Raw genomic sequence first — 10,037 nt, 5'->3', positions numbered from 1 at the left:
AAAACCAGCCCCAATGTGTCAGAGTTCAAAGGAGTCTCAAGGACCCTAGGCAGTGCTCATACTGGGGGTGGTGAGAACCTAAATGACTAAGAGTAGGGGTTTGAAAACCAGTGCATAAAGGGTAAGAGGGCAGGTTTTGAAATAGTTCAATACCAGAAGAGAGAAAGTTCAGAATACAGAGTTGCAGGCAAAACTGCTCCAAGAAACAAACAGGGTTCAGGTTCAGCATACAGTTCAAACATGGTGAAGTCTGATTAAGCTAAATGCTTATGCTAGTATTTGAAACAGTCATGGCTTAGTCACAGAAGCAATTAGGCAGAAAGACAGCACATATGAATTAGGCACAAACACACTTGATTACGTGCTCATAGTTCAGAACAGGTATAAAACTGACAAACAAATCGAACCTTAAACTAACTTAGGAGAGTTATTCTAAATAACTTAGTCTTAAGTTAACAGTACTATCAAATTAACATATAAAGGACAGAATCATGCTAGGAATTGAAACAGGCTAATCACACAAAGCATAGAGAAGGAAATTGCAAAAGTTAGGGCATACCAGTTAAGAAGAAAGCAAGTAAAGGTGCAGTAATAGTTAAATTCTAGAGTAATTTGGCCTTGGCTTTCAGCCGGCCAAACAATAGCCACTTAGTGCAGAAATCAGAACAGGAGCAACAGAGAGAGCTTAAGTTTTAGTAGTGAGAATAGGAGAGTTCAAGTCTTTGTCGTGTTCTCTAAAGGGAGTGAGGAAGGGGGTTTAAATAGCACCCAATGAAGTAAACAAATAAGGTAATGCACCAGTCCTACCCAAATAAGGTATAAAAATAACTTAACAATCAATTAAGGTCGGCATAAATAAATTAACAGGCATAAAATCAGGCTAGCATCAGTTAATGGAATCAATCAGTAGTCAAACAAGGTAAGGAATAATTCCAGAATCAGTTAGAAGTCGACTTTAATAATCAAAACATAAAATCAGGTCAGTAATCGCTACTGCTAAAGGAAAGAACAGGTAAATAGAATAAATAAACACCACGGCTAATTTGAAATCCTAATTTAGGTAAGTAAAATTAATTAGCAATTAATCGACAGAGTTAAAGGCAAACATGCAGAAACAATAAGAATGAACAAATAATCAGAACCCTAAGAAAATAGGCAGAAATACAAAACAAGTAAAATCAGTAAAATAAATAAGGAAACCCTAACGGATACCTAGAGACGAAAATGTTTAAAGGTTAAAACATTTATTTTGCAAAAATCTGTTGAAATCAAAACCCTAGTTTTAGGGTAAATAAAATTGGTCAGGATTAATAATAGAAAAAGACTAAAAAATATAGAGACAGAAGTATTGAAATTCAAAAGGAGAAATACCAAAACCAACATAAATTGTTTCAGATCCGGGAAGATCTAAACAAATTCAACCAAAAAAATAGCCAGGTTCATAAAAATACACAGAAGTTGAACCAAATCTGGTTTGAACCAGATATTTGAAACCCTAAGATACGAAAATATTCGTACTCACAGGTATTGGGATGAACATAAACGGAAATAGCCGAGATGAGAGACTTTGAACCATATCTGGTTCGAGTCTCTTGAGATTCACTTGCCATTTGAGGCAAATGAATCAAGTAGCATTAAGATCGGGTAGCCAGGAAAGAAAAAAAAGCCAAATAAGGCAGGGAATCAAGGGAAGATCCCATGAATCGAAAGGAAAAATGTGATGGCGGGCTAGGGTTTGAGAGTGAAAGAGGTGAGGAGATGAGAGGATCAGAAGACGGCGGGTGGGGGGAAGAAATGAATTAGGGTTTGGGGGTGTTTGTTATATTTAGAAGGGATAAATGATTTAGGGCCGTTGATCTTCTGAGATCAACGGCCAGGATTAGATTTTGGGTGGGGCGGGTTTAATTTAAATAGGTATGGGTATGGGTAGTTGGGTTAGGGTGGGTTATTGGGCTGGATAGGGTATTGGGCTGGGTAGGTCTAAAAATTAATTAGGAAAGGGGCTATGTTTTAAATACCCATTTAAATGACTAAAATAATTTATAAAAATAATTAATAAATGATAAAAAAATATCATTTGTGCATGAAAATGATTTAAAATAATTACTTAATATTATGAAAATATAAAAAGTTATTTTCTGTATAGATAATATTATTATGCATATATATAGGCTATTATTGCAAAATGTGCAATTCTAGCCTTAAAAATGCAAATGTAATTATAAAAATGCAATTAAAATATTTATGCATTATATGGGCATGAATGATAAATTTGGAGGATTAAATCATCTTAAAAATGATATGAGGGATAATTATTGGATATTTGTATAATAAAAAATATAGAAATAAATTGATTTAAAGCCTTTAAGATTATAGAATAATTATAGAAATACTTGGGCATATTTGTAAATCTAATAATAATGTATGTACACCACTTTGAAGATATATATGCATATTTAAAATATATGAGGGAAAAATTGGGTATCAACAGCTGCCCCTCTTTACCCGAGAAGGATGAAAGAGTTATCGGGTAAAGAAATGATGACCGATTTTGACCGAATGGGGTGTTTTGTAAAATATAGGCCGCACCTTGGTCTCTGAGCTGCCTACATATCCCTGGTTTTACAGGAATCAGGCCGTGTGTAGTTCTGGACCTAACGGTGAATGAAACCGATGGAATTGTTGTAGGAATGACCGTATGTTTTGTTTCTTTTGGGTAAGACAGTATCGGATGGGTTTATGCAGAGTTATGAATGTTGAATTTGAATTGTAACGGATGTATCGCAGGGCAGGTATCTGAACGATCGTAGAGTAAAGGCGAGCAATTGATGAAATCGGTTCCGTTTGAAATAACAGCAAGGCATAAATGGTATGAGTGGAAACCGGAGTGAAGGTTGCTCCTATTTGAAGAACGGTTACCTCCTGGATTTCCTGCAAAACTTAAAACACGATGCATGCAAGTGTATAGATTACTGCGAAAATTTAAACATGATGCAAGTTCCCTTTGGACCATGAAGGTTGTCTCTAGACAGTGAAGATGACGTCCTTAGACCATGATATCCCGGGCCATGAAGCATGAGATAAGGGATTCGCAGGGCATGAAATGATGTTCTTGGGACATTGAAAAATGGTGCCTCTGAACCATGACGCCCTTGAATAATGATGTTTAGTGTTGAGAGATCCTCAGGCCATGACATGGTGTCTTCAGGCTATGAGGATGATGCCTTCAGACTATGACGCCTTTGGACAAGTTGGCTATATATCAGCCCATGAAGTGCAGAGACATGATACCAGAGGTGATAACAAGACAAAGCTTGGTGTTGTTTGGGGGCAGAGCTTAACCCCGAGAGAAGAATATAATGCAAAGTTTAGAATAGGGCAACACTTATGCAGAGGGAGACAATGCTTAGTCTCAGGAGAAGGCAGTGCTTAGCCTTATGCAAATTTGGGAGGCAGGGCTTAGCCTCCTGCAAGATTTGAGACAGGGCTTAGTCTTATGCAGAGAGAAGGCAATGCTTAGCCTTATACAAATATGGAGGCAAGTCTTAGCCTCATGCAAGATTTGAGATAGGGCTTAGTCTCATGCAGAGAAAAGGCAATGCTTAGCTTTATGCAAATATGGAGGCAGGGCTTAGCCTCATGCAAGATTTGAGACGGGAATTAGTCTCATGCAGAGAGAAGGCAATGCTTAGCCTTATGCAAATATGGAGGCAGGGCTTAGCCTCATGCAAGATTTGAGACAGGGCTTATTCTCATGCAGAGAGAAGGCAATGCTTAGCCTTATGCAAATATGGAGGCAGGGCTTAGCCTCATGCAAGATTTGAGACAGGGCTTAGTCTTATGCAAAGAGAAGGCAATGCTTAGCCTTATGCGAATACGGAGGCAGGGCATAGCCTCATGCAAGATTTGAGGCAGGGCTTAGTCTCATGCAAAGAGAAGGCAATGCTTAGCCTTATGCAAATAGGGAGGCAGGGCTTATCCTCATGCAAGATTTGAGACAGGGATTAGTCTCATGCAAAGAGAAGGAAATGCTTAGCCTTATGCGAATATGGAGGCAGGGCTTAGCCTCATGCAAGATTTGAGACAGGGCTTAGTCTTATGCAGAGAGAAGGCAATGCTTAGCCTTATGATAATATGGAGGCAGGGCTCAGCCTCATGCAGTAGACAAATAGCAAATAGGAGCAGAATATTTCTTAGCTGGAGATATATTTGCTCTTGGCGGTTCGGTTGTTATGAAGGCGATGATTTAAGGCGCACGTACTTGTGGTTATTCCTTGTCCCTGCATTCAAAGAAAATTGTGAGTTTTGCGGGGAGGTTGGTTCGTGCCTTTGCTAGTTTTGCTTTGCTTTGCTCTGGAGGCCCTGTTCGAGTTGCCCTGGGTAACACCTGGCTGTCACAGAAACAAAGTTTTCGAAAATGTGCATTTATTGATGGAATAGAATCATTTTATAAAACATAGTTGTGTATAATATCAAGTAAATTAGATGAACTAATGATTGTGACACTTTGGAGACATTGCGACTTCCTTGCATTAGAATTTTGCTGGTCCTCCTCAAAATTCTGCCCCAGTTACTTCACCGATTTCTGACTGTCTTGCATATGATGGCGTCGGCTGGACTTATTCCGGAATTTTGAGGGTCCTCCTCAAAATTCTGCCCTAGATTCTGGTTATGGGGAAATGAAGATTTTATTAAGATGTGATCGAATCCACAGGGCTACCTACGTATCTCTCTTAAATGGGAGTCAGGTCAAGCGTAGTTCAGTTACATCCGATGAAGAAAATGTGAACAATCTAAACATAGTATCTCTTGACTGCATCGGAATTGATAGGTTTTGGCCAAACTTCTCCGTCCATTTTTGCAAGTATGAGTGCTCCTCCTGTTAGCACCCTGTGAACCATGTAAGGACCTTGCCAGTTGGGTGAAAATTTTCCTTTGGCTTCATCTTGATGTGGAAAGATTCGATTCAACACCAGCTGCCCTGGTGTGAATTGTCTTGGTTTGACCCTTTTGTTCAAAGCTCTGGACATTTTATTCTGATAAAGCTGACCGTGACATACTGCATTCATTCTTTTTCCATCTATGAGGGCTAGTTGCTCATAGCGGCTCCTTATCTATTCTGCATCACTGAGTTCGGCTTCTTGTATGATCCTTAAAGAACAAATTTCTACCTCGGCGGGAATGACAGCTTCGGTACCATAAACCAGCAAATAGGGAGTTGCCCCATTTGATGTGCGGACTGTGGTACGGTATCCCAATAAGGCAAATGGTAACTTCTCGTGCTATTGCTTGTGATTAAGCTTGTGAGCCACTATGGAGTTGCTCAAACCAGTCATATGATCATAAGACCATGCAAAGATGTCCTCATACTCTTTCAGGAAATGAGTGTATTCTTTCTTCTCTGACGGTGACAGGTGAATACTTATGCGAGTTTCTTTGATGGTTTCAGAATCTCCCAAATTGACCGTCTTGGTTTCGTCCGGGTTGGACTTAGGTTTGTTCTCAAAATTCTCAACTTCTCTGATAACTTCCTCGGGTATTTCATCCTCTTCTTTTGAGTCACTATCCTTATATTGTGTTGTCTCATTACATGTCACAGTCATCGGTTCATCAGGAAAAGAAATAGTAATGCTGTAGAAGAAAGATATGAAAGATAACGATAATAAAACATCAAATTATTTGATAAATGCTGAAATGTTAAACGAAATATCGTCTGAATGGCTTCAAAATAATGTTTTCCAAAATAAAATACTGAAAGGAAGATATCTTAAAAACTAAATTCTCAAAAGGACTTGTTTGTTTTTTTTTCCAAATAACATTAGTAGCCATGCTACCCCGGGACTCGTCTGGCCCTTGATGGCGTGGCGGTCCAGCTCCTGAGAAATGCTCCCCTCTCCACTGTGTGGGTGGTAAGGCCTTCTTCCTCCTCCTCCTCAACTATCACATTGCAATCTATATCCTCATCTTCTAGAAACAGGTTCCTCAGCCCAGCAAAAGCTTCCTCCTCTGCAGATCCCCATATTGTGTCGGCCTGGTGAAAGGTCTGACTCAGATACGGCACCGGCTGTTTGAGAGGATAATAAGGACCACGCCATGGCGGTGACCAATCATTATATTCTTGCCAGGCTTATGGATATCCAAGCCCAAAAGTTATGCCGTGACGTTTCAACTGTATCGGTTTGGTAATGCCCTGGAGTTTCTTCCCAAGCCCTTTGCTGGGTTCATAGCCAGGCCATGCCAGTATGCTTTCTATTTTGCTACTCCACCACTTATCTTTCTCAATTGCGTTGACATGCTCAATGCGGTGATAAGTTTCTCCACCCATATTTCTTCTATTTTCGACAACCGAGACAGTTTGACTGGTGTAAATGGGGTTACTTCCATCTCCGTGAATGATTACCTCCTGATGGTTCCATTCGAATTTCACGACCTGGTGTAGCGTGGAAGCCACAGCCCCAGCGGCATGTATCCAAGGTCGTCCCAATAGAAGATTGTATGTAGCAGATATGTCTAATACTTGGAACTCAACATCGAACCAAGTCGGGCCCATCTACAGACAAAGGTTAATTTCCCCAATTGTGGCCCTTTGAGACCCATCAAATGCCTTCACATTCATGCTTCCTGCTCGTATCTCATCGAAATCTTTACCCAACCTTTTCAGAGTAGTCAATGGACAAATGTTGAGGCTTGAACCCCCATCTATTAAGACTCTGGCGATGAATTTATCCTCAAATTGTACTGTGATGTGCAGCGCCCTGTTGTGACTTAATCCTTCAGGTGGTAGTTCATCCTCGTGAAAGGTGGTCTTGTGGCTCTCCGGTACCTGCCCTACCATGTTGGCCATCTCTCCACTGGTGATGTTGTTAGGCACATAAGCTTTATTCAACACCTTCATCAGAGCGTTCCTATGCGCTTCAAAATTTTGTAGCAGCGACAGGATGGATATCTGGGCGGGAGTCTTGTTCAGATGATCAATGACAGAGTATTCTCTTGCCTATAATTTCCTCCAGAGATTATCTGGGCCAGTTTCAATAATGGGTTGCTTGGTAGCAACTTCCTTGCTTGTTCCTCCCAAGTTTTTGGGTGTATAAATCCTTCCAGTTCTGGTCATCCCCTGTGCAGCACCTGACTCTTCCATCTTTGTTTTTCCCTTTCTCCTAGCTTCGGCAACATAATCCCAGGGTATGGCATTGGACTTGAAAGGGGGTGTGGGTGCTACCGTCACAGTGAAGGGTGTGGGTATGTCTACTTCAAATGGAGCCGGTGTAGTCGCAGGTGCTGTTACTTCAACTTCAAACGGGACTGATGTGGCTACTTCAACTTCAACTGGTGGCTGTATCTGTACCACAATAGGTGTAAGCGTGACTGCAAGTTTAGGGTTATCACCTTCCCGAATAAGCCTAATAGACCCCTCAGGATCCCATTCTTCATCAGTTTCTATCACATTTACTCCTTCACCTCTATGATCTGGGAGGGGATTGTTGCGGACATTTGGTGCAACTTCCTTTGCTTGTATGACTTTGATATCAATTAGAGTTTGAATCTTGTCTTTCAGAGTGCGACATTCATCGATAGTATGCCCTTTCATACCAGAATGGTATGCACATGTTTTGTTTGGGTTGGCCCACTGGGAAGAGTTTTCCATGGCAACAGCAAGAATAGTGGTAACATATCCGGCAGCCTTCAATCTTTCATACAGTTGTTCAATGGGTTCAGCAATAGGGGTATATTGTCTGGGCGGCCTGCGATCAAAATTAGGTCTGGGTTTTGGATAGTTTTGACGGGTTGGAGGTGAATGGTAATAGGCTGGCTAGGTATTATAAGTGTGATAGGCGGTGGCGGGTTGAGAATATCTGTGAGGTGAAGGTTGGTATGTGGGTGGAGGTGTTTGGTATGTGAGTGGAGATTTTGGGCCTTGGGCCACCATCACTGCCCCTAGTTCTTTCTTCTTCGATATACCCCCTGACTGTAACGCTTTGTTCGTAGCCTGCAATGCCTCAAAATTGGTCAGCATCCCGCTCTTGATCCCTTCTTCAATCCTTTCTCTGAGTTTGATGATGTCGGAGAACTTGTGATTTTCAATAACCATTAACCTTTCATAGTATTGGGGATCCTGGGCCCTGACGAAGCATTTGTTCATCTGCTCTTCCTCTAGTGCCGACCTGACTTTTGCAGCTTCTGACCTCCATCGAGTAGCATACTCGCGGAAAGTCTCCGTTGGTTTCTTCTTTAGATTCTGTATGTAGAAGACATCCGGCGCATTCTATGTGTTAAACCTGAATCGATCCATGAAGTTCGATGCCATGCTTACCCAATTAAACCCATTTCTTGGGATTCTGACTGATATACCAAGATAGGGCATCTCCAGTGAGACTCCTCATTTACAGTTCATGCGGATCCTTTCATCTTTCCCAACTCCCACGAGCTTATCACAGTATGTTCTCAAATGTCCCTTCGGGTCACCCGTCCCATCAAATATCTCGAACTTAGGAGGTTTGTAACCCTCCGGCAGTTCCACGTCTGGCTGAATGCACAGATCCTCATAATTCAGACCTTCAATTCCTTTACCTCCTTCAACACCCTGGACTCGGCTCGTGAGCTTCTTGAGCTCTTCGGCCATGTTCTTAATGAGCAGGTCCTTCTCGGCAGATTCTGGAGTGTTCGAGATTGGCTGAGTAGAGTGAGGTAAGGTTTCCACGTATATGGGATTGTTTTGGTGGGTGCCAGGGGTTAGAGTGTAGTGGTGATCATTAGTTGAGTTTTGCGGATCAGGGATAGGTTGTGGGGATTCTGAGGAGTATGGTAAGTGGTTTGTGGGTATTAAGTAGGAAGATGTTGATGCTGAGGGGGAGTGGGTATTGGTGGAGGATTAGGATTTTGGGGAAGAGTTGCGTATGGATGGGGTGCGGGAGGATTTTGTGGACGTTGGTTTGATGTGTTTTGAGGAGGTGCTGGGTTTTGAGCATTTTGTTGGTTAACGTCTATGACATTTAGGGTGAGGGAGAGGTTTGCCAAGTTGCGGACCTGCTCAAGTTCTCCTTGCAATTCTAGTATTTTCTGTTCCAATCGTAGGACCAAATCATTCTGGGCTGGAGTACTTCGACCGTCTGAAGTTTCAATATTCTCAGCATTTTCTTTTCGAATACCACTCATATCATTCATCTTAGCTTTTCCTTTGCTTTTCAAATTACTTGGAGGACGAGGAGGAGGAGGACCTCTAGATCTGGTGTGATATGCTAACGATGCCAGTATGTGCGAACCAACCTTAGGGGATGGGAATAATCAAAATAAAGAAAAACGAAAAAGGTAGACAAGTCAGTAAGGATTCTGAAAAGCATTTGCAGGATTTAAACACTTATTGCGGGAATGTAAATTTGCGTCCTAATTTGGGTAACCTCGTTGTGCCCGAGGTGGGCCTAGCGAGAAGTAGATTTGGAGAGATTTAATGCTGATAAATGCCTCATTTTATTAATGTAATAAGTAAGACGAACCCGGAACTGATTTCACCCTATAGGCATGATATCTATTAGTTTTAAATCCTATAAGCATGATTTCTAAGTTTGAAACCAATTTTTATTCCTATAGGCATGATATCTATTAACCGTATTTGGACAGAAATTAACAGGTTATTATGAAAGATAATCAATAAAAGCCCTATAGACATGGTCACTAATGCACACTGGGTTGAAAATATGTGTAGATCTTATGAACAGGATTTCTAATGTGCAGAATTAAACGTAAAGTCCTATAAGCAGGGTTTCTAGCATGCAGATGCAGATGTGCAACACAGAATCAAAATGATCATGAAAAATCCTATAGGCAGGATCTCTAAACATAGTATAGTATCCACATAGTTCAATCAACATAATCAAACCTATAGGCAGGATCTCTACCTAGTTTCAACAAAGGTATAAGAACCCCACCCCCAGCTTTTACCAATAAACCCCAAATCTGTTATTAAAGAAATTATTACAGCCCAGAATGAATGAATTACATAATAATGACGATTATACTATAGGGAGCCTTCATAGGCCCAA

The sequence above is a fragment of the Nicotiana attenuata genome, chromosome 9, assembly GCF_001879085.1.
Source record: "Nicotiana attenuata strain UT chromosome 9, NIATTr2, whole genome shotgun sequence".
Taxonomy (NCBI): Eukaryota; Viridiplantae; Streptophyta; class Magnoliopsida; order Solanales; family Solanaceae; genus Nicotiana; species Nicotiana attenuata.
This window is presented reverse-complemented; position numbering follows the sequence as displayed.